Source organism: Amphiprion ocellaris, chromosome 22, assembly GCF_022539595.1.
Source record: "Amphiprion ocellaris isolate individual 3 ecotype Okinawa chromosome 22, ASM2253959v1, whole genome shotgun sequence".
Lineage (NCBI taxonomy): Eukaryota > Metazoa > Chordata > Actinopteri > Pomacentridae > Amphiprion > Amphiprion ocellaris.
The window spans coordinates 17,347,923-17,369,317 of record NC_072787.1 but is presented as its reverse complement, the minus strand read 5'-3'; the positions used below and the strand labels follow the sequence as shown (position 1 = coordinate 17,369,317).

Here is a 21,395-nt window from a genome sequence, read left to right as displayed (position 1 = left end):
GCTCCTCTTGTTATTCCTTCTCAAATTTCAGCTCAGCCTTTGCTTTCGTATACGGGCCCTTTTGCGTCGTGCCGTACATATCCTGCGAAGTGAAAATCTCTCCTCTGAACATGACTGTACTTGTTTATTCGTTTTGATTTAGAGTATTCTCTCTTTTCCCCTATTCTGTCTCATCCTCATTCCCCCCCCCCGCAGCTTCTCACGACACCAACCTCTATCTCCACCCCATCCATCTGGTTTTTCAGCTTAATATTTTTCACGTTCTCCAAAAACGTCTCTTTCCTACACCAACTCTTTGTTAATTTATCTTCTCTAATATCCATTTCAGACTCTCAGATCACTCTTCCTGTCTTCATCACCTCCCACATCCTCTTATTTCTGCTTCTTCTCACCCATCACCATCTTCCAACTTGTTTTTTTTTGCTTTCCTGCCCACCACATGGATCTATTCTTCTTGTCATCAGAACAGTGGAAGGAGGTGCTGAAATTGTGCTGAAACAGTGGTCAAGATATTGCTTCAGTTCTGTCTTTATTATGCAAGGGTTTTTCTAGGTTTACATTGGAGGAAGTTGTTGTTTCGTTGTTTTTTTTTGTCTTGGTGTGTTGTGGGAGAGCCTCTTGGATGGGGCAGGCCGTGACAGGCACAAACAAGCAGCGCTGCATGTGACGCATCGCCTTCAGCTGGTGGGATGCATTCCACGGCGACAGCCTCTGTCACCGAGCTAAGCTGATAGCAAGAGGAAAGGGCAGATAAGGTGTGAGGGGAGGAAGCAGAAGTAGAGCTGGAGGTAGAGCAAAGAGAATAAGGTGAGAAGAGCAAAAAAACAAAAAGAAAAAAAAGAGAAAAGAAGAGTAGGTTGGTTTCCGGAGCGTGATGGAAGATAATCTATGGTGACATGACAGTGACAGAATGCTGGTGAGTGTGTGTGTGAGAGATAGTGAGTGTGAAGATTGACTAGGAGACAGGACAAGACAGCCAGAGAGGAAGACATGAAAGAGAATAGACGAGAGTGACGTTGTCTCTCAATCCCGATGCAAGAGAGGAACAAAGAAATAACAAGGCAAAGGGGGGTGTTTGTGAGTACGACGACAGTCTGCTTTGTGTCTCCGGGAAAATATTTTCGCTGTCAGCCGGTCTCCTCTCACAGGCTCGCTTTTTAAATTGACGTGACCTCTGAACACTGCAACCCTCATCTTCAACCCACTGACATTCAATCAAGACAAATCAAGTCTAAATTAATTTACTGTGTGACTGTGAGTTCACAAGAATGGATACGGAAATGAGTTAAAGTGGCAACAGAAGAGGAAATAAAGTGCAACAGAGAGGGAAAGTCAGGAAATTTTGCATAAATTTAAGTCTACTGCACAAAATATGGGGCCTTGACAATAGCTGAGTCATAGATGCTTTGATAATGAGCCTTCGTAGACGAAGTGATCCTCCCTAAATAAGCTGGAGTTCCCCTATTCTGTAGGGAATTCATATCTCCTGCAATAAAACCCATTGAAAAAGAAATAAACAATGGAGTAACTCAATCTCCCGCAATCTGGTAAGAGTGAGCTGCAGCTCCTATAATCCTGACAGTCACTAGCAGCATCCAAACCCAAAGTCTATTGTTCTTTCTCCAACAGTGACGTATTTATCTGCTCTTGAATCTCTTGCTCCATTGTGACTAAAACATTGCTGGACACATTCCAGAGTGACACTGGAAAGAACCTTCACTGACGACTCATCCGGTTTTCTGGGAATCATTCTTCTTAACCATCTTAACTGGAAGAGAAAGTGGCTGATTTTCCACATCATCTTGACCCGTACGGGGGGGAAAAAAAAAAGTCGGAATTGCACACCAAAATTGAGGCAGAAGCCGCTCACACACGCCTATAAACACCTCCTTTCAAGTTAATACTTACATTACGCCTCACGGAAAAGATGAAGCGGAAAAACAGTTTGGCCTTGGGCAGTGATCAGGCATGTGTGTATGTGTAAATACATACTTTGTTATCAGTCTGGCAGACGCTAGTGGGCTGACAGAGCTGAGCTTGCTGTGCTGCAGGCACAGAACACGAGGCCTCAAGAGAACACATCACAGCAATGACATCTATGCACACATGGCTCATTTATAATATATAGCTATACTTCGGAGGGAGTCTACAGGTAGTAGTTAACTTCATTGCAGCTGTTTATTAATGAATAAACATTTCAACAGGATGTGATTAGCAGCTCCGGCTAATAAACAGCTTCTATTGGAGTTCAAGAACTCTGCTAGCATACACTCAACAGGCAGGATAAATTAAGTTACAACACTCCTCCCCTTTGCTGTGTTCGCTCTATGCGCTATTTCCTTCTCTCGCTGCTCTGACAGAGTGAGAGAGGATGAGAGGGAAATAGAAATAGGGGAGGGAGATAAAGACAAAGAGAGTTGGAGTCTCACAGGGACTGTTTGCTCTGTGCTGCGAATTTGGACAAGAGGAAAGTTGTAAGTCATCCTTCCAGTTTCCTGTTTGCAGATCCCATTTGGTTGTTCTTCTCGCCAGGGACACACGGATATCATATTTGACTCTTCACATCAGAGACTGGAATTAGCATTGACGCCATGCACATATACAGCACCGTGCACAAGTTTCAGAATAGTTGTGCAAAGTGCTGTTGCAGGACTTTCTTGCTACAGAAGATAGTTTTGTATGTCTAGTTGTTTGGGGTTGTTGTCTTGGTGAAGAATGAAATATTGACTGACAAGTCAATGCCCATGGCAAAGCGTGGTGGACAAAATGATATTCAATTAAACGTTTGCACACTACTTCCTACATATATCTATACACCAATCAGCCAAAACATTATGGCCAGTGGCAGGTGAAGTGAATAAAATCAATCATCTTGTTATAATGCAATGTTCTGCTGGGAAACACTGACATTCATGTTGATGTTTGACATGTACCACCCACCTAAACATGGCAGATCAAGCAACCTCCATGTCAACAGCAGTCCTTGATGCCAGTTGCCACCCTCAGCAGGACAATGCATGCCCCAACACACTGCAAAATCTGCTCAGGAGAGGCCCGGGGAACACGACAGAGCTAAGCTGACAAAGGTATAAGAGTAGTATGAATAGTGTATACTGGCCAACCACAGCATTAAAACCACCTGCCTGGTATTTTTACATCCCCTAATGCAGTCTAAACAGCTAAGACCCATTGAGGCCATTGACAAGAGATGTCAGAAGGTGACCTGTGGTGCCTGGCATCAGAATGGGATCTTGGAGTTTGGAGGCCCCAGGCTCTTGGTCGTGTTCCTCAAGCCATTCCTTCGCTATATTTGGGGTGCGGCAAAGTGCTTTGGCCTGCTGAGGAAGGGTGCTGCCATCTAGGTACGCTGTTGCATGTTGTTAAGATGGGTGCTACATTTCAAAGGTTTTCCAAGTAAAACACTGCACTGCAATTAGAATATCCATGTCAACCAGTCAGCGTCAGTGATTATATTGTCGTGGCTGATCTGTGTCAATGGCACAAGTGCTATGATATGATATGAAAGTGCTATAGCGTTTGCAGTAGCACTAGATGGATTTTATGTTGTCATGTCATATTAAGTGCATTGCAAACTCCACTACAGCTAAATACCAAGCTACATTAAAACAACTGTATATTGGCATAATAAAGACGCTAGAAGCAAAGAGGTGGTGCAAATGATAAAAAACATCAAAACAATTCAATGCACCAAAGGTGCTTTTAAGTCGTATATCAGTAAGACTACATTTATCTGCAGACTGTTTACTGTAACACCTTATACCATCTCAGAATGAAACATTTCTGTGAGCATGATGAATGTCTAAGAATGTGCTTTGGCTCTGGCAGTGGTGTAAAAATAAAAAAAATATTATAAAAAGAAAAATGCAGACATCAATACCTGCAGTGACTCAGACACTGACTGTAAGATCTCAGTTTACTGACCGAAAGATTGCAGTGATAAGAAAAAGCAGCAGTGGATGGACTTTATATAAGGCCAAACCATGCATTAATGTAAAGACATAAAATACTTTAAAAGAGCAAGATCTAATATTGTGTGTGCAAATAAATTGTGAGCACATTTGAATATACTTGAACAGTTTGCTGCTTAGCTCACAAATGTTCAATTTCTCAGAACGTTTAGCAGTCTGTCAGTTTGCCACTGTACGTACCAGTCCACAGATCGCTTGTGGTATATGGTGACAAACTACCAACATGTCACCCTAAACAAAATCGTGAGGTTTGCACGGCAGATGTCATGAGAAAGTGGAGCAAAGGGTTCTCACACACACTCTCACCATGTCAGCTGTGCAGACTGATAAGCTCCACAAGCATGTATGACACTCTAACAGCTAACTGATAATAGTTTTAACTCCAGGCAAACAGCAATACTGTTCCAATTACCATCCCGGAACCTTGCACTGCATTTAAATCCAATTCTCTTCAGGGAAAATCACATGCTGTTTTATATATTCCGATACTGGGTATAAATTTGAGGTCGTAGTGCCAAGCTTTACAAGAGACATAACTGCATATGAGCTGTCACGCATGAGGTGTGCTGAGCCTTACATCTCTCAGTGTTATGACTCTGCATTGGATGAGGAGATAAAACAAGGAACAACACAACAAAAGATTCCATTCTTAGTACTGCAGTCTTACAAAATAGCAATTCATACATGACCACGTTTGCAATATTGAGGTCACTGTGCAAAAAGCCTAGAATGAGAAATCTTTCTCTCTCTCTGCAGCTTTAACCCAAATTTCACATCGCTTGAGTGGGTGTAAAAATAAAATTGGCAGAGTAGTGCGTAGAGAGTGTGCATGCTATCAGATGCATGTGTATCAGTGATATTAGCTCTATGCTGTAGCAGGCTGGGCAAAGCATTTTCATAAAAGCACGCTTCATTGTCTCAGAGATTGTCCTTTGCTTGCTATCTCCTCTAACCAGACGAAACTTTTGAAATTTTCTGCCATATTGTGCACTGATGAATGATCACCCACTCAACAGATGTCCAAATATTTTGTTACCATTTCTGTTGTTTGAACTCAGCTGTGGTATAATGGTTTGAAATAACTCCGTATATGTAATACCAACCTGGATACTGCAGCATGTCAGCAAACAAATTCACTGCAGCCATCACACTGGCATCTTTACTTTCTTAAAATGCACATTACATATACTGCATCCTGTATGCTCTGTGTGAACACATCCTGCAGTTCAGCCTAGTTCAGCTGAAATGTCACTGAATTTTTGTGGAGAGTTTGTGTTACACAGAATCTGGTTAGACCAAAGGGTTATTTTTTTGGCAAATTTTCAAATGAGACATGTAGAATAAAGTCATTTAGATGAAATACCATAATTTTAAACTTACGTTTGCATCATGTTGCTAATGGAATCACACATCACAGATGAGTAAATGGTGTGATTTTAATTATGTTCTTTAATAGTGTAGGTATACAATTTATTTATTTAGATAAAAGTTTTTGGCTCTGGATTCCAAATTTAACCTCAAAAATTTAAGGTCAATGTCAGTTTATCGATTGATCTGCCAGACTAGATAACTGATTGACAAAAAGGCTGCAAATAAACCACATTCAGTCTGAGAAATTGCCCCATCGGTTCAAAGCAAGTTATTATTTTATGTGTTAATATGTGCGCTGCATCTTAAAGGACTCGTCTGGCATTGTGGAAATGATACCTAATCGCCTTCTTGCAGGGAGATAAGCTCAGAAGATCAATACCGCTCTAATGTTTATACACGAAATATGATAAAGCACCAGCCAGCAGCCGGATTATCTTTGTGTACAGACTGGAAAAGAGGGGAAACAGCACAAAAAAACACAACAAACCACCAAGCAGCACCCCCAAACCTGTCAAAACAACGTATTACAGGATATCTTGCTCATTCAAACTGTACACAAACGAAAGTGTAAAAAGATCTCGGATAGCTGGTTCTCCTCTGTTATTAGTGTTTGTGAGGAGCTAATCTAATTAGCTGCTGGCTGTGGCTTCATGTTTACTGGATAAATACTGCAAGAGAGAGATATAAATCTTCAAACTCTCTGCAATAAAGCAAATAACAGCTACTCCTTCATTGCCTATCTGACTAAATTGTAAACTACAGCACAGTATTATATTCCAGGTGTATTGCACATTGAAAAAAATTACAGATCAGTTGTCTTTTCTCATGACAATGCAGCAAGTAAGAATAAAAAGAAAATTATCAGCCACTTCATTAGGTACATCTGTTCAATTGCTTTTTTAACACAAATAGCTAATTAGCCAATCACATGACTGCAACTCAATGCATTTAGGCATGTAGACGTGGTCAAGACAACTTGCTGAAGTTCAAACTTAAAGCCCCTTTCTTTCCCAGAATGGGGAAGAAAGGGGATTTAAGTGACTTTGAACATGGCATGGTTGTTGGTGCCAGGTGGGCTGGTCGGACTATTTCACAAACCTTCTCTCTCAACCATCTCTAGGGTTTATAGAGATTAGGCTGAAAAAGAGAAAATATCTACTGAGCAGCAGTTGTGTGGATGAAAATGCCTTCTGATGTGAGTGGTCAGAGGAGAATGGGCAGAATGGTTCCAGATGATAGAAAGGCAACAGTAACTCAAATAACCACTCGTTACAACCAAGGAATGCAGAATACCATCTCTGTACACACAACATGACCAACCTTGAAGAAGATGGGCTACAGCAGCAGAAGATCACACTGGGTGCCACTTCTGTCAGCTAAGAACAGCATCTCTTTGGGCTCCTTAGTACCAACTGAGCATCGTTTAAACTCCACAGCCTACCTGAGTATTGTTGCTGACCATGTCCATCCCTTTATGACCACAGTGTAGCCATCTTCTGATGGCTACTTCCAGCAGGATAATGCACCATGTCACAAAGCTCAGATCATCTCCAACTGGTTTCTTGAACATAACACTGAGTTCATAGCACTCCAATGGCCTCCACAGTCACCAGATCTCAATCCAGTAGAACCTTTGGGATGTGGTGGAATGGAAGATTGGCAGTCCAACAATCTGCAGCAACTGTGTGATACCATCATGTCAATATGGACCAAAATCTCTGAGGAACATTTCCAACATCTTGTTGAAAATATGCTACAAAGAACTGAGGGAGTTGTGAAGGCAAAAGGGTGTCCAACCTTTTACTAGCAAGGTGTACCTAATAAAGTTGCCAGTGAGTGTATATAAAGATCAAAGATGAAAATCCACAAGAAAGTAACTACATGCAACAGTGTTTATCTCTGTTTTCTTATATATGTTCTCTCAGTGTGTCAACTGCAGAATATAAAGACATCCCTGAAAGGTGACAGTGTTTCAAACAGCATCACTTTATCAGGAAAGGGAGTCTTTTAGCATTTCAAGCAGCTAAAATCGCTGCGGATAGCCAAAGACAGTAGGGAGCAGTGTGGCCTGTGGGAGCCAAAGATATTATTATCACACAGAATCCATTTCCCTTCTCGCTGTTCACCTGGATGTCTCAGCATGACACAGGGAAAACAGCCTAAATTTAGTCTAGTGGAGTGAGCAGGGATATGGTGCATGGAAAGAACTGCCTGGATAGTGATCACTGTCCAAGAGGAAGGGATTTAACATGTAGATAACACAGAAAATGACACATACTTTTTCTTTTTCATGAAGTCACACTATTTTCAGCTTTAGGAGGAAAATGTTAGAAAGGTGACTGGCTGCCCAACAGTTTTCAATAACAGATTAAAAAAAGAAGTCTAAGAATTGCAGACAGCGTTATTTTGTTTTTCTTATTACTCACAGGAAAAAACAGGTGAGTCATGACTTTTGAAGAGTTAATGACTCACATAATTTTTTTCAGTTATTATTTGTATGCAAATATAAGAGTATATTACAATCTTGGCCCCAGTAAAATTTTCACTATTAGCATGAAAAAACTCACACTTTGCATATGTATTCTATTCTATTTCTTTGTACATGGTTTGTAATTGGGCATTAATGCTAAAAAAATTCAGATTAGTGGCATTTAAGAAAGTCTGTGTTGTGCTTAAATCCTCAGATGTGTAGACTTTGCCACTACTAAGAGCTTTAAATGACTGTGTGGAAGTCTAAGCTGTGCACAAATGTGGACACCTTTGCCAAAGTCTCTTTTGGACCAGGTCAGGCCTTTCCTGAATTGCTCTAAAAGCCCAACTTGTTTAATGATTAATTTAATGACTAACAAAGTGTTTGGCTGAAAATGCAATAATCCTGTTGCATTACTGCTCACTGACTTACTGTATGTGTGCAGCAGACTCTGAAATCCCACTAAAAAGTGAAATCCAACCAATTTCAAACACCAGATTGTTGCTCTGCTAATAGGCAGACCACTAGTCTAATGGCATTTGAATGCAAGTGTAGTTGAGCTGCTGTACTATTCATAACTGTGGGCCAGAACTGATCCTTTAACATGGCTTTATTTCGACTTCATTCTCTCTTTTGTTCTCTCATTCTTGCCAAAACTGCGTCAAAGGCATAAGATCAAATGCCTCCTTTTGAGGAACGTGGGAGAAAACTCTTTCATTGCTGACTCTGAGGGATGTCTTGATGCTGCTGTCATATTCGGACGATGTCATCTCTTTATTGTGGAGGATCAAAGGTGAAGTCTGCTGCGACCGGCTAAATATATCAGGAGAATCTCAGAGAAAGAAGTTTCTGTTATAAGGGCTAATGTGGCAATGCATTCCCAGAACAGCAGACTGTTGCGAGTCTTATATGTGGCTCTGAGATGCTGGCTTCTTGTTTCTTGCTGAAGAATTTTATTGTCTGCTTACTCTAAAATCGACAACACTGGCCTGCTTTTCTATTATTGTACTTCACCTCAAGCTAAGCCCTCTGAGCCCCAAGCAATTTCTGGGTGTTTTTTTTTGCTTGTCACATTTTTGCTCACTGTCTTTTTTCACTGCAATGTAAAGTCCTGCACCTCTATGGAAACAGCACAGCCATAGCTAGAAGTACAGAAAACTCCAAAATATCTTTTGTGCAACACAACAATGCCATTAATCATTTAAAAAAGGGAGAAAAGTTGGATTTCTTCAGTAATTTATTTTATTAAAAGAAAAAAAAGCAGAATACAGATGTTAATACTTCAGTTTTAAATGTGTTTGCGTACTTCTACTATCTCCTATCTGCTCTGTGCAAACACTGCCTGCAGTTCAGCTCAGTTCAGCCAAAAATTCTCTGAATTTTTGTTGCATGACTGTCGGTGGCAGCTGAGTCAGTAATGGCTTTATGGTTGTTTTAAGGAGCACAGAATTCTTTGTGTTTTACAGAATCTGGTTAGTACCAGTGTTTAATTTTTGGCACATTTTTGAATGATGTATGTAGATTTTTTTTTTTTTTAAATGAAATATCAGAATTTTAATTTTGAATTCAGATCTTTTTCCCTATGGAATGGCAGGTGACAGGTGAGTGATTCAAGGACTGTGCAGAAGTTAAAATTATGATGATTCTTTCTGTTTTTACAGTTTCTGGCTCCGATAAGTTGTGTATTTTTGGTGATTTTTTTTTTACAAAAAATAGCATGTCAGTAGCCAGTAAAACAAACTTTTACTGGAGGGAGTCCTGGAACAGCACAAGGTGACCATAATGAAACTTTTACTTCTACTCAGGCGGTCTGCAGTGATAAGGACTCAAAGGATGGCATGAGTGGAGAGAAAACGGGTGAAGTACTTCTGCAATTGCTTTCAGCTGGTCTGACCATTAGTCAAATGCGCCTCACAAATCAGATGGAGTGTCAAAACGGTGTCTCACACCTCCACAGGCTCAGAGCTGGTATACTGTCATGTCTGGTGATGCACAGATGCATGCATTGCAGCTGCGCAAGTGGCCTGCGATAGCTGATTTTGGGTTTTGACAAGGGCATTATCAAGCGACTATCATCCACCTGCTCGCTCATCTGCTGCCTCATCATCCCCTCCCTCTTCTTCACAATGCTGCTGCTGCTGCTGCTGCTGTGGGGGAGACTGTTCTCTATATGTAGGTGCTGATGAAATTTTGAGGGCGAGTGGTGAATTATTTAAGAGGGAGGATTATGAAAGCAGCTTCTTGGCGCGTTGCTCGCGGGTATGAATCGATATGAGCCCTCCCTCCCCTACCCCGACACCACCACCACCTCCTCCTCCATCTCCCCCCTTTCTTCTTCCCTGAAACCACAGACCCTCCGAGCAGAAGTCCAGACACATGGCCACGGGACTAGGCCGGCTGGACGGCCAGATGTACAGTGCTCGTGGTGTAACAGGCTCGGTGACATACAGTGCACGAGGAAGCCAGCAGAAAAAAGACGGGATTGTTTATCAGTGTGTGAGACATACAGAAGGGTCTGATTCAGGATGACCACATCTACAGGAACAGATGGCCAAGTCAAGGCCTGCCAAGTCTATTCTTCTTTTTTTTCTTCTGGTTCTGCTTCGGGGCTGGAATCCAACAGTCCAAGTCAAAAAAGGTTAAAAAACGGACAAGAAGTCATAGATATGGACACACAAAGCTACGTTTCTGTGGGTGAAGTCTTGCCCTCAGCTAGTTGCATAACAGCTTCGAACAGTTGAAGATTTGATTGTATGGGCTTAATTTGTGCAGTGCCAATGCTCCGAGGCTTTCAACACCGAATAAATGACCGTGTTCCAGCACTCACTCTCTCATTTCACTTGATTGTCTCTTAGTGAGTTGGTCTGCATCCATTTCACTCCCCCGTGTGCAGGCACCACCCCACACAAGCATGCGCCTCCCTCCTCTCTATGTGGGCCCGTTCTGCTGAACCATTAAATTCACCTCACTTTTTCTCATCTGTGTATTGGGAGGCCGTGTTTGGCCAGCACAGTTGTTCTCTCTCTCTCCGGCCAATGATTTCCTGACTCAAGAACAAGCAGTCGGGACCAAAAGGACCATGGATTTCAACAGCATCGATCAAACAAAAGTGGACAGGTTTCAGCCTCACGGTGAACTTAACATTCAGAGCAGAGTGCAACGTCTTTCACGCGACAGAAAGAAATCATAAAAGGCTCAAAAGGATGATACGGTGTTACTTTGACAGTGTATCTCAGTTAGTATGCACCTTTACATTGATACAGAGTGATGAAAGCTCACAGATAAATGTCACATTTCAAGCTATTTTTCATACAAATTGATCTTATTTCTCAGTAAGTGAAAACATTAACACACATTAAAAAGAACAGCCAATCTGCTGCATGTAAATCACATTTTGAAATTTCTGTTTCCATTTTTAGTGGATCTACTGGCACAGTTCTCAATCAGTCAGCCAGACTGGTCCAGAGTGAAATATCTCAGCAACCGTCAGACGGATTGCCGTGAAATTCTCCACTGACATTAAAGGTTCCCAGAGATTGAATCCTACTGACTGAGGTGATACCCTGACTTTTCCTCCAATGTTGCCTTAGGAAGTGATACTTTTAGATCAGAGTGACACATCACGACTACCTGCAGACGTATATTCAGGTCACCTCACGAAGAAACTTTGGTGTCCCTAACTTTCTATTTGGAGTCGGATCTAAATTCTGTTTTGGTTTATGGTCAAATACCTGTAAAACTAATTCACTCTCATTAGCTTTGGCTGGAAATTGTGTAAAGTGGCAGAAAAATGAAGCCAACATCAATGCAGCAAAAATAGTTCCTCAAGACTAGCTCCAAAAGTGCATCAGTCCCCACAGACCCCCATCTTAAAATACCCATCTTCACAGCAGAAAAAAATAATTGTTTACAGCTTGGTAGCAAAAACAATTTTGGTCTCTGTAGTTATATAACTCATCCGTTTTAATTGTATTCAGGCTTAAAATTATGCATAATTAAGGGCTTGGCTGCTTTGAGTGACAGGTGGGTGCCGTCACAAGAGTCCACGGCCCAGAGATGTGTGTGCGTGTGTGTGTGTGTGTGTGTGTGTGTGTGTGGTCCGTCTCAGCTCCACTAACGCTCCACCTCTTTGCTCGGTTTTGGATTAGCCAGGATTTAGATGAAGCCAAGCATTGCAAAGGTGGCACCGGCCGGAGCCACAACACTGAGCCTGAAAACAGCTGCAAAAGTACAGCCCCAAAGAGCTGCCAGTGTGGCTGAAACCACTATAACACGTCTTAACTTTTCAACAGCTTTCTAAATACACCTTTTCTAATCAATCTTGTGGGTGACCTCACTCTTTCTTTCCCTTCAGGCTTTTGTGTTGCATGCCAAGGTCTCAGCAATTAACATGGTGTCTAAAATGTTTTTAATAATTCATCAACACCAAGACCAAAACTGTGAAAATAAGAACCAGGCTGCAAAGACAAAACATTCTTTCATGAGTACAAAAATTAGCTTGATTCAATGGCCTTTTTAATCTTTTTATCTTCACAGACTGTCTCTCTTCCTCGGATATTCTGTCTCCATCCTACCCTCCAATGTTCCTTCTGTTTCTTCAAGAGGCAGACGGCTGAAATTATAGAGGGCTAAAAATAATGGCTCTATAAATAAGAGGTGCCCATTGAGAGTGATTGAGAGGTGAGGTCGCTAGGCAGCTGGGGATGCTGGGTAAGCTGAATTCATTAGCGCTCTCCGCTTCCGAACAGTAGGCCCCACAACTCTCCCACACAAGCAAACTGCACAGCTTTCCCAGTAAACAACGTACACAGGGATGAAGCGTCGGGATCCGGAGTGGCTCCTTTCTATCTCTACCTCTGCGACTCTCTGCAGTGTTGCAGAATTCTGGGCCCCATCAGTACCATCAATCAAACCTCATTACCGCTTTCCCATTCCCAGAGAGCACTCCATGCGGACCATATTCTTAAAGCATTGTTCAGCCACCAGCGGAGTGGAAAAATGTGTGCGCACGTGCAATTGTGTTGCATTTGTGCATGCGCGAGAGCGTGCGGCAGAAGCAGCCCATGTCTGTTTTATTATTCATACTCATGTGTGGATCCTCTTTCAGCCCACAGACACCTGCCACACATACACACAGCACATACTGATGTTCTCACTATATTTTCCTCCACACCTCACTCTGGTGCCAAACTGAAAATTCCTCAAACAATAAACTCAGAAATACTAACGCCTTTCCATCTGTCCTATTTGCATACAGCACTTGTGCAAAAAAATTCCCCGTTTCTGCATTTAGCTGCCCTCGTACGCTGACACAAATAGACCCACACAGACACACGAGTGGCCATTTTTATTGCCCTGATGCTCTTTTTAATGGCCCTCCTCCTCCCTCTCCATATTGACGTCATATCCATTAGGCCGTGCCTTTGGGCCTTTTTAGTGGAGGCTGGACTGCAGGACTCCAATGTATGAGTCCTCCGTCCTGAGTCAATTTCCACCTGATAAACTTGCCGTATTGGCCGATCTGACAGATGCGGTTACCACGGCAATCTGTTCAGTCCCTCCACACACCGCCGTGACTATCAATCCGCTGTGAGAGAGAAAACCCATTGAACCGTGCCCGGCCATGGAAAGCAGTGCGTTAACAGTGCTGCACATACGCTCTCTGTGAGCGCTCACCTGTTTACTGTCTGCACACACCGACACACACACCGACACACACAGCTCAACTATCAACACACATAGGAGTGTTGATAGTTGAGCTGAGAGAAGACTATCTGTATCTGGTGCCACAGAGAGTAACCCTGGCAGGCTAATGTGAAGAGATAACGTTTCACGTCTGATCAGCATCACAATCATAATTCCATGCCCTCGCTCAGCCTCCATCTCCCTCATTATGTTCCCAACAGCAACAACCTCAATTAGGTTCCTACTTACCCTGGGAACTAGCCTTTTTTCAGACCCTCAATATAGCGCTGAAGTCTCATCAACGCCCTGCAACCTTACAAGTTGCTCCGACTGACTCTTTCCCCCTTCATGAATATAGAATGAGTGTGAAGTACATAGGCAGCTGTAGCAAAACAGAGGTAGCTCGAGTGAAGTGGTGACAATGCTGCCCTCAATGCTGGCTGGTGCAGAGAGAAATAGCAAGTGACGACTTTGGGGTCACAACGATTTGGAGCTGAGAGTCCCTGCTGGACAAGGCCGGGATGAATTTTGATAGCGGAGCCTTTTCCCTTACTGCGAAAATAGCCGTTTCAAATGTTAAATTGAAGCTCGGTTGTTAGACAACACTCAGGAGACATAATCAATGGTTGGTGCGGCTGGCTGAACTTGCAGGGCTCCACTCTGACTTAGTGCTGCACATCTAAACCCCGTCGCCAACTGGAGCCGAGCTCAATGTAATGAGAAATGAGACTTAACTTTCAGTACAGCAAGGGAGGGAAAAATCACCCAAGGAAGAACAGGGGAGAGAGGAAAAGTGAAGAGAAAAAAGAAGAGAGCCAGAGAGAGAGAAAAAAAGAGAAAAATTTCAGGTTGTTTTGATAAATAACAGTGACAAAGTGTTCTGGGAGCAGTATTACAGCTCCAATCCATCACTGGATCATCAGGCTGCATTAATAATGAATGTGTTTTGTAGACATAAAACGTCCAGTGCACAAATCAGACAGATGCATTTTGTTTGACAAATTGGACCAGCAGAGAGACAGTCACCTGACCCTCTTGATCCATTCCTGAAAGGACCAAAAGAAAAGACGGATAATTTCACAAGTTCCCACATTCACATAGCTGGTGTACAACAAAGTCTGCTTTGGAAATCCCATTAAAGAATATGTTGCAATTTTACAGGCAGAAAAAGAAGCCTTTGTTCCCTGTCTAAATTCCAAAGTCATCCCTTGCTGTAGTTTTGTTTTCTCATTCTGACTTCTCTTATATGTTTTTCCCCTTTGTTGCAGAGAAATCGGTTTGACTGGACAGAATAAAGAATATACCACTGAGAGAGAAAATCTGAATTTAAGCTTCTCTCACTCTCTCCCTTTGTCTTATTGTCTCCTTTCATTATCACTAGGGGCAAACCTATGCAGCAGCCATTCATCTTTGGAGTTCTTTCAAGTATCTTCTATCCTATCGGGTTGACATCTTTTTATTATGGACAGTGTGTATTTGCCTGTGTACATGAGGATATGAGGGTGACTTTGCTCTCTCCTTTGGTATGCTGTGCCTATATATCAGGAGGGAGGAGGTGTGTATATCTCTATGTGTGTGTCAAGTCTTCTAGTCGAACAGCAGAATAAGAATTGGAAAAGGGCCATCCTCACAATTGCAAATGACAATTGTTATGTTAATATGGCTGTACTTATTAAAGCTGTACCGGCAGATGGATGTCAAAGATACAGAGAGATGCAGAGAGTGGATGAGTTAGTGAATAAGTGAGTGAGTGAGAGCGATAAGAGGTCAGTGGGGCATGAAGGAGAGTAAGTGACATCAGAGGCTTGGTCTTCCACCCGTCCATCTGTCCACCCAAAACAAACAAGCCAGGCTCCAGCTGTTGCGTCTTAGCCTCCAAATTTTGAATACTGCTCATTACGTGTGCACAGACAGTGACACACATGGAAACACACTGCAGCAGAGTTGCACTAGTTGCCTTCCCCATGAAACATTTTGACGTCGCCTCATGCGCAGCTTTGAAAGTGAAACGCCATTCATGCAAGCTATTTTCTCATCTCATATATTCTCCGTCAATCACTCTCGCTGCATGGACAAATGATTACTCTGACTAAGAGTCCACAGCCATGCTACAGGCTGTGTGAGGCTGTACTTTGGCACAGCTGTGCTTTTAGCTAAATGCAAATGTCAGCGTGCTAGCGTGCTCACAGCGGCTCTGCTTACTTTAGCCCTTTTCAGATATGGGATATGTAACATTGCTGGCTTCATCACTTTGTTTAGGTGGCGCCGCTCTGTCATTCAGACATAGGTCACTTTAATGTTAATGTTCCTCACACCTTGAATCAGACATGCTCACTGCAGTGGCAGAGAGAGTCATAAAATTTGTCATATTTGTCATACATGCTAGATCGGACATTACAAATTACATAATGCATAATATTGCACACGTAAAATAAATATAAATCCAGGATATAACAAACTGTAGCATATAAACTGTACTACCTCAACTGTCTGTTAGTGCAACTTGTGTATAGATCCTGATCGATCCTGTCTCTAAGTCAGGAATACTTTATCAGGAATTTATGAAGTTTCTGCTTTACTTGTACATAAATGCATAAATAAACTGTCTCTCTGTGGAGACGTCAAATCGATCCTGTTGTTTGATGCTGCAGGTATTCAGTGAACTCGGTGGAAAGATTTCTGCACACAGCTGGAAGCAACAAACTAACTTGCATATTCTGTTCTCATTGTGGTAGATGTAAAATTTTCATGATTCTGGAAGCAAAGTGGGCCTTTTGTTCTCTCTGTTCATGTATTCAGACCAATATTGGTGCTGAAATGTGGAAAAAAAACCTTCACTTCGCGCATAAGTATGTTGCTTGTGGTGTGTATATCTGAAAATGGATATACTGATGTTAAGCAGGTATTATTTACCATGTTTTACCTCTTAGTTTAGCCTATTAGCAAGCTACCATTTGCTGATTAGGACTAGACATAAAATACAGCTTAGATTTATGGGAATGCTTTGTGGGCCTGGGCATAAACCAAATTATTGGGCAAATTAAAGTGGCCTGTAGTCAAGTCACTGAATTGTATTCTCTGGGGACCTTGTGTGTCTGCAGCCCGTCCAATAGCTTCCAGGAATCTAGACTGAACAAAATATCTGCCCTTCCCATGACATAAAGCATGTCAACATAGAGAAGGAGCAGGGAATCTTGTAATTGCTACTGTACAACCACAGCTACCACTAATAGTCATAATAATACAGCATAAATACGAACAGCTATTAGTCTGAGATGAGGAAAAATAATGATATTCAAACTGAAAGGGCTTGAAGAGGACATGACTGGCCAATGTTCAAAGCCTGGAGGCCCCAGACTGCTCACTGTGACTGGGTCTCAGATCTCCCTAGGGGTGCCCTGCCACCTCCAGCCCTCATCAAAGCCAAGGAGACAGACCGAGACTGAGAACTGGCAGTGTGACATTGCATATGTGTGTGTGTCTGTGTGCTTGTGATACCATTCGGGCAAAGAGTTTCACAGACAAAGGAAAAAAACAAAGACAGAAATAAACAGAACACACAGAATGGAATTTACAGAGTGAGATGTGGCATCATTTTCACTTAAGAAGTTTGGTCTGTTAAAAGCTACTGTGATGCCTTGGAATAAAAAAAGTCTAATACTACCGTAATTCTTAGATTGTTGGATTAGAGTTTAATGTTTTCAGAAAGCACTGCCAGTGGTCTGTGTTACAACTTCAATGAATATGACATAATAAGTCCCTTGAGAAAGGATCATATGACCAAGCCATTGCTATCTATCACCAAAATAAGGGCCTCTATGTCAGAAACAAACACGGGACTATTTTCCATGGTGGTGCATAGCAGGAAAAGTGGTGACACAACTGTTCTAAGATTGACAGTTTCATCAGAGACAAAAGGTTGGCTTTTGGCCTGCTGGCCTAGTTTAGTTAGATGGAGCACTGCAGCTGTGTGTGTTACACCTTAACATAAACACAGACAGTCTGTGCTTAAGGTGGTAAGGTGCAAATACATACGGCAGACCTTTTCAAAAATCATTTTTTCAAACTGATTGCATAGAGCGATCTCAAATTTGGAAATTGCCTTTTCACATCAGTGTCAGCCACACTGTGGCATCACTGGGGAGTTAACGGCCTTGCTGGACTATAAGGACTATAGGGCTTGCACATGGGATGCCTACGTCAGCTGCCTGCTGACGATCACATGATTGTGATCCTACTACAAACTGATCGTTGCAGACTTATCGGGACTTATCTGTCAGAAATTATACAAGGAACAATTGAATAAAATATGGGGGTGTTTCTGAGTCCCATGATATATTTAGGTCATGCAATTTGGTATCCGTACAAAACGTACACATGCATAACATGCACCTGTGCTCAGCACAAGGTCATTTTGTCTGTGGGTACATCTATATTCAATGGCCACATCCTATAGTGCCGTGATTTCTGCAAGATTTCAAGATTTCAACCGTTGGAAATGATAGAACGACTGAGCAGCCTTGGTGGAGTACTGCACTCTCTGAGTGCTTTTCTTGTTATCTATTTGTCCATTTTATGTATATGTGTCCTTGCCGTGGAACTATTTTCATTCATAGCCTTTTGGTGGGCCAGCATAGTTGCTGAAGAAGTGTCTAAGAGTCAAAGAGTAAAAGAGACAATATTTTTCCACTCCTAAAAAGGATTTGGAAAGAAGAACTCTGGTTCTTATATGGCATGAAATAACGGCATTACATTTACATCTATGTATACTGGCCAATGAAAATAAATTGTCTGTTCACTGCAAAAGCTGCTTCAGTTGTACTTCTCCTCTGAGAATCTCAATGAACTCAGTATTCTGCATATCGTGCAGCAGTGTTTCGTGTTTTCTGAGTTTAATGATATAGCAAATTTCCACAACAAAGTAAATGTTTAAATTGCTGTATAGGGAAAGGTTTAATGCCAGTTTTAAGAGAGGATATCTGTAAATGGCCCACATGTGCTACCCCCAACAATGATATTGTATCAGTGTACTCCAAAAATCAATGTAAGAATCTTATTGCTTTCTACTAGGCACTGCAGTTTCCTAATGGTATGTAATTTTGATTTCTAACAAATATCTAGCAAATATCTGGTTTCAACCTATCTAATCTCATCTTAAGCGTGTTATACTTTCATCTATGAATACTTGAGGGTCTGCTAGGGTTCATGTGACATAATTTTTGTCATCTGCACAAGGAAGACCTTTTCAAGGAGATCTGCATACACCCCAAAACGTGCTCTAAACTTACTAAACTGCACCTAAAAGGGCAGCAGTGTGCATGCTCGTAATATGTAGATGCCAACTCAATGTGTATGTACGGAACAGAGTCCTCCAGGTGGACTCCAAGTGAACCGGACAGCATCATAATAACAGCAACTACACATCTGTGGCGTCCACAGCTGTCCATGTGCATGTCTGCAAGGAAGTATAATCAAGGCTTATAGAATATGATTACTCCAGGAGTTACCCGTAACCAAATTACACATAATGGCAAAACTGGCATGTTGAGCCTAGCATCACACAAACTACAACTTTTGCAGTGTATCAGTGTATATCAGTCTTGCATTTCATCTTCAACGTAAAAATACAGATGCACAGATACAGCTCAAACTGCCTGGGTATTAGTGAAGTCCACTCAGAGCTGTCCTGGTGATAAAATATTGGTCTTGCATAATGTTAAGATTCATCCTGCTTCCAGCCTCTGCAGCACTGCACCAAGGTTGAGCTTTCATCTTTGCACAACAAAATTAGTTGGTTGGTTGAGCTTAATCTATTCCAAAGTTTACTCTGCGCCTCCTGAGGAGTAAAACTACTAAGTGTGTGGGATTGTGCATTTTGAGAGAAACGTCTCTGGAAGCTGGAGAGAAAAGAAGAAGCAGAGAAAATAATGACCCTCATACAGTGTCATGGTACGGTGCATTCCAATATGTCAATAATTACTATTGATTGTACGAGACAGGAAAACAGCATTTTCATTACTGTATGCAGTTAGGTGTAAATAATCACTTTATTTTGCAGCTGCATGATGAAACTCTCAAGTGTGGCCAATAATGTACCTTGAAATTGAGACTGAAATGGAGGGAAAGAGAGGAACTGTCGAGTTGGAGAGGAGAGGCTCACAGTGTTGGCTTTAAAGTACATTTTGTCTACTGAAGTATGATGTCTCAACAGTGAGCTGACTGAATACTGAAGTAGTTTTTTTATGACAGAGTTCTCATCTGGTTTGAGCTTTTAACCATCTAACTAAACATGCAGCACATGAATCTCATATTGCATTCTGACAGACTGTCTCAGCTCAGCTCCCCCCTGTGTAGTGAGCTTCTCTGAGAGCATATTTGTATAAATTTGTGTGGCTGAATATGAGAGTCAGAAGATACAGGATACAGGAACAAACATTGATATCCTGTACATAACGTCAAGATGTTTTTCCCTTTAAGCCTCAATTAGAAAAGTTTAGTTGTCTGTCCTTGAATTCAAAACTTTAATATTACACAAACTGTTGTAGATTATTAGGCAGAAGAAGAACTGATGATCAAACAAGCTCAAGATGAAATCCGTGCGTCAATTTGTCCGTTTCTAAGTCTGTCTGGTGGATCTGAACCCTCGCCTAATGAAATCTGTAAACCCCCAGATGAACAAGAGCAACAACATCCCTCTTCAGCTTCTGCACAGGAAATCACAGGCAGAATAGTTAAAGCAGATTACAAGTGACAGCTAATTATCATCACTTCCTGTCTACATTATGTGAAAGTGCAGATTGGCCTGTGTTACTGCACCCACACAAATACACCTAGCAGCAAATAACCTGTGATACCAGCGTTCCTGAACGAATTTCACAGCAAAAAGACACTTTATACACACACACATTGATCAGCCACATTAGAACCGCCTGCATAACACTGTGAATGTTCTTCTTGTGCTGCCAGAACAGGTGCGCTGAGGTATCAAGCACCGAGACGTCAGCAGCAGATCCTTTAAGTCCTGGACGTTCGCATGAGGCATCCCACAGATGCTCGCTCAGATTGAGATTGGGGGAATTTAGAGGCCGACTCGCCACCTTGAAATGCTCCTCAAACTATTCCCGAACTATTTTTGCAGTGTGGCAGAGAGCCTTAACTTTTTGAAATGACATAGCAGGTGCCATTGTGACAAAATAATCAATGTTTTTCACTTCACCCATCAGTTATTTTAATGTTGAGGCTGATCAGTGCATATAAGTGGCACAGCTCGAGGAAATCTGACCATTTGTCCAAGGATTTAACATAGTCAGTGGCATACATTTGTTTAAATTTGATTCCTGACCTACAAAGAGTGCAGAATCCTACATATTCCTTCCATGCCATACCCTTCTGATCATTTCCGAAAAAATCTTTTCGATGCGGTCTCAGATTTTCAGGACCCTACTGTACTGTATATATAGGAGTAATTTCACACAGAGTGCAGCTTTCAAAGACTCCTCCACAAAAACCATTTCCCATTTCAAAGGTGGAAAGGAAGTTAAATTTGCTCCAGGTGAGGAGATGTAATGTATTATTCACCAAAATGAAGTCTTTCAAAATTGCTACTTATCCCTTTACTTCACACAATCGGATGATGGAAGGGAGATGAGAGGGGAAGCGGAGGTGGGAGTTTGGGATGGAAAGTGAAGAAAACGGAGCTATTCTCTGAAACATGACAGCCCTGAAGGCTCGATGCACTGCGCTGCGCTCCGCTCCACAGATAGAAGGTCTACTCACAAAGACAGCGGCGTCGAGGGGATAAAAATATGCAGGTGGATTATTCAGGACACATATCCACAGGTACACATGTATGTACACACATACACAAAAGCAAAGTAGAA

The 21,395-nt window shown here is 41.9% G+C and overlaps 1 protein-coding gene across 1 annotated transcript in view; it reads right to left on the bottom strand.

The window, feature by feature from the left end:
* LOC111582925 (sodium/hydrogen exchanger 9-like) overlaps positions 1 to 21,395 on the bottom strand; it is a 70,480-nt gene that overhangs the window by 14,586 nt on the left and 34,499 nt on the right. The gene's annotated exons all lie outside the window — the stretch shown is intronic.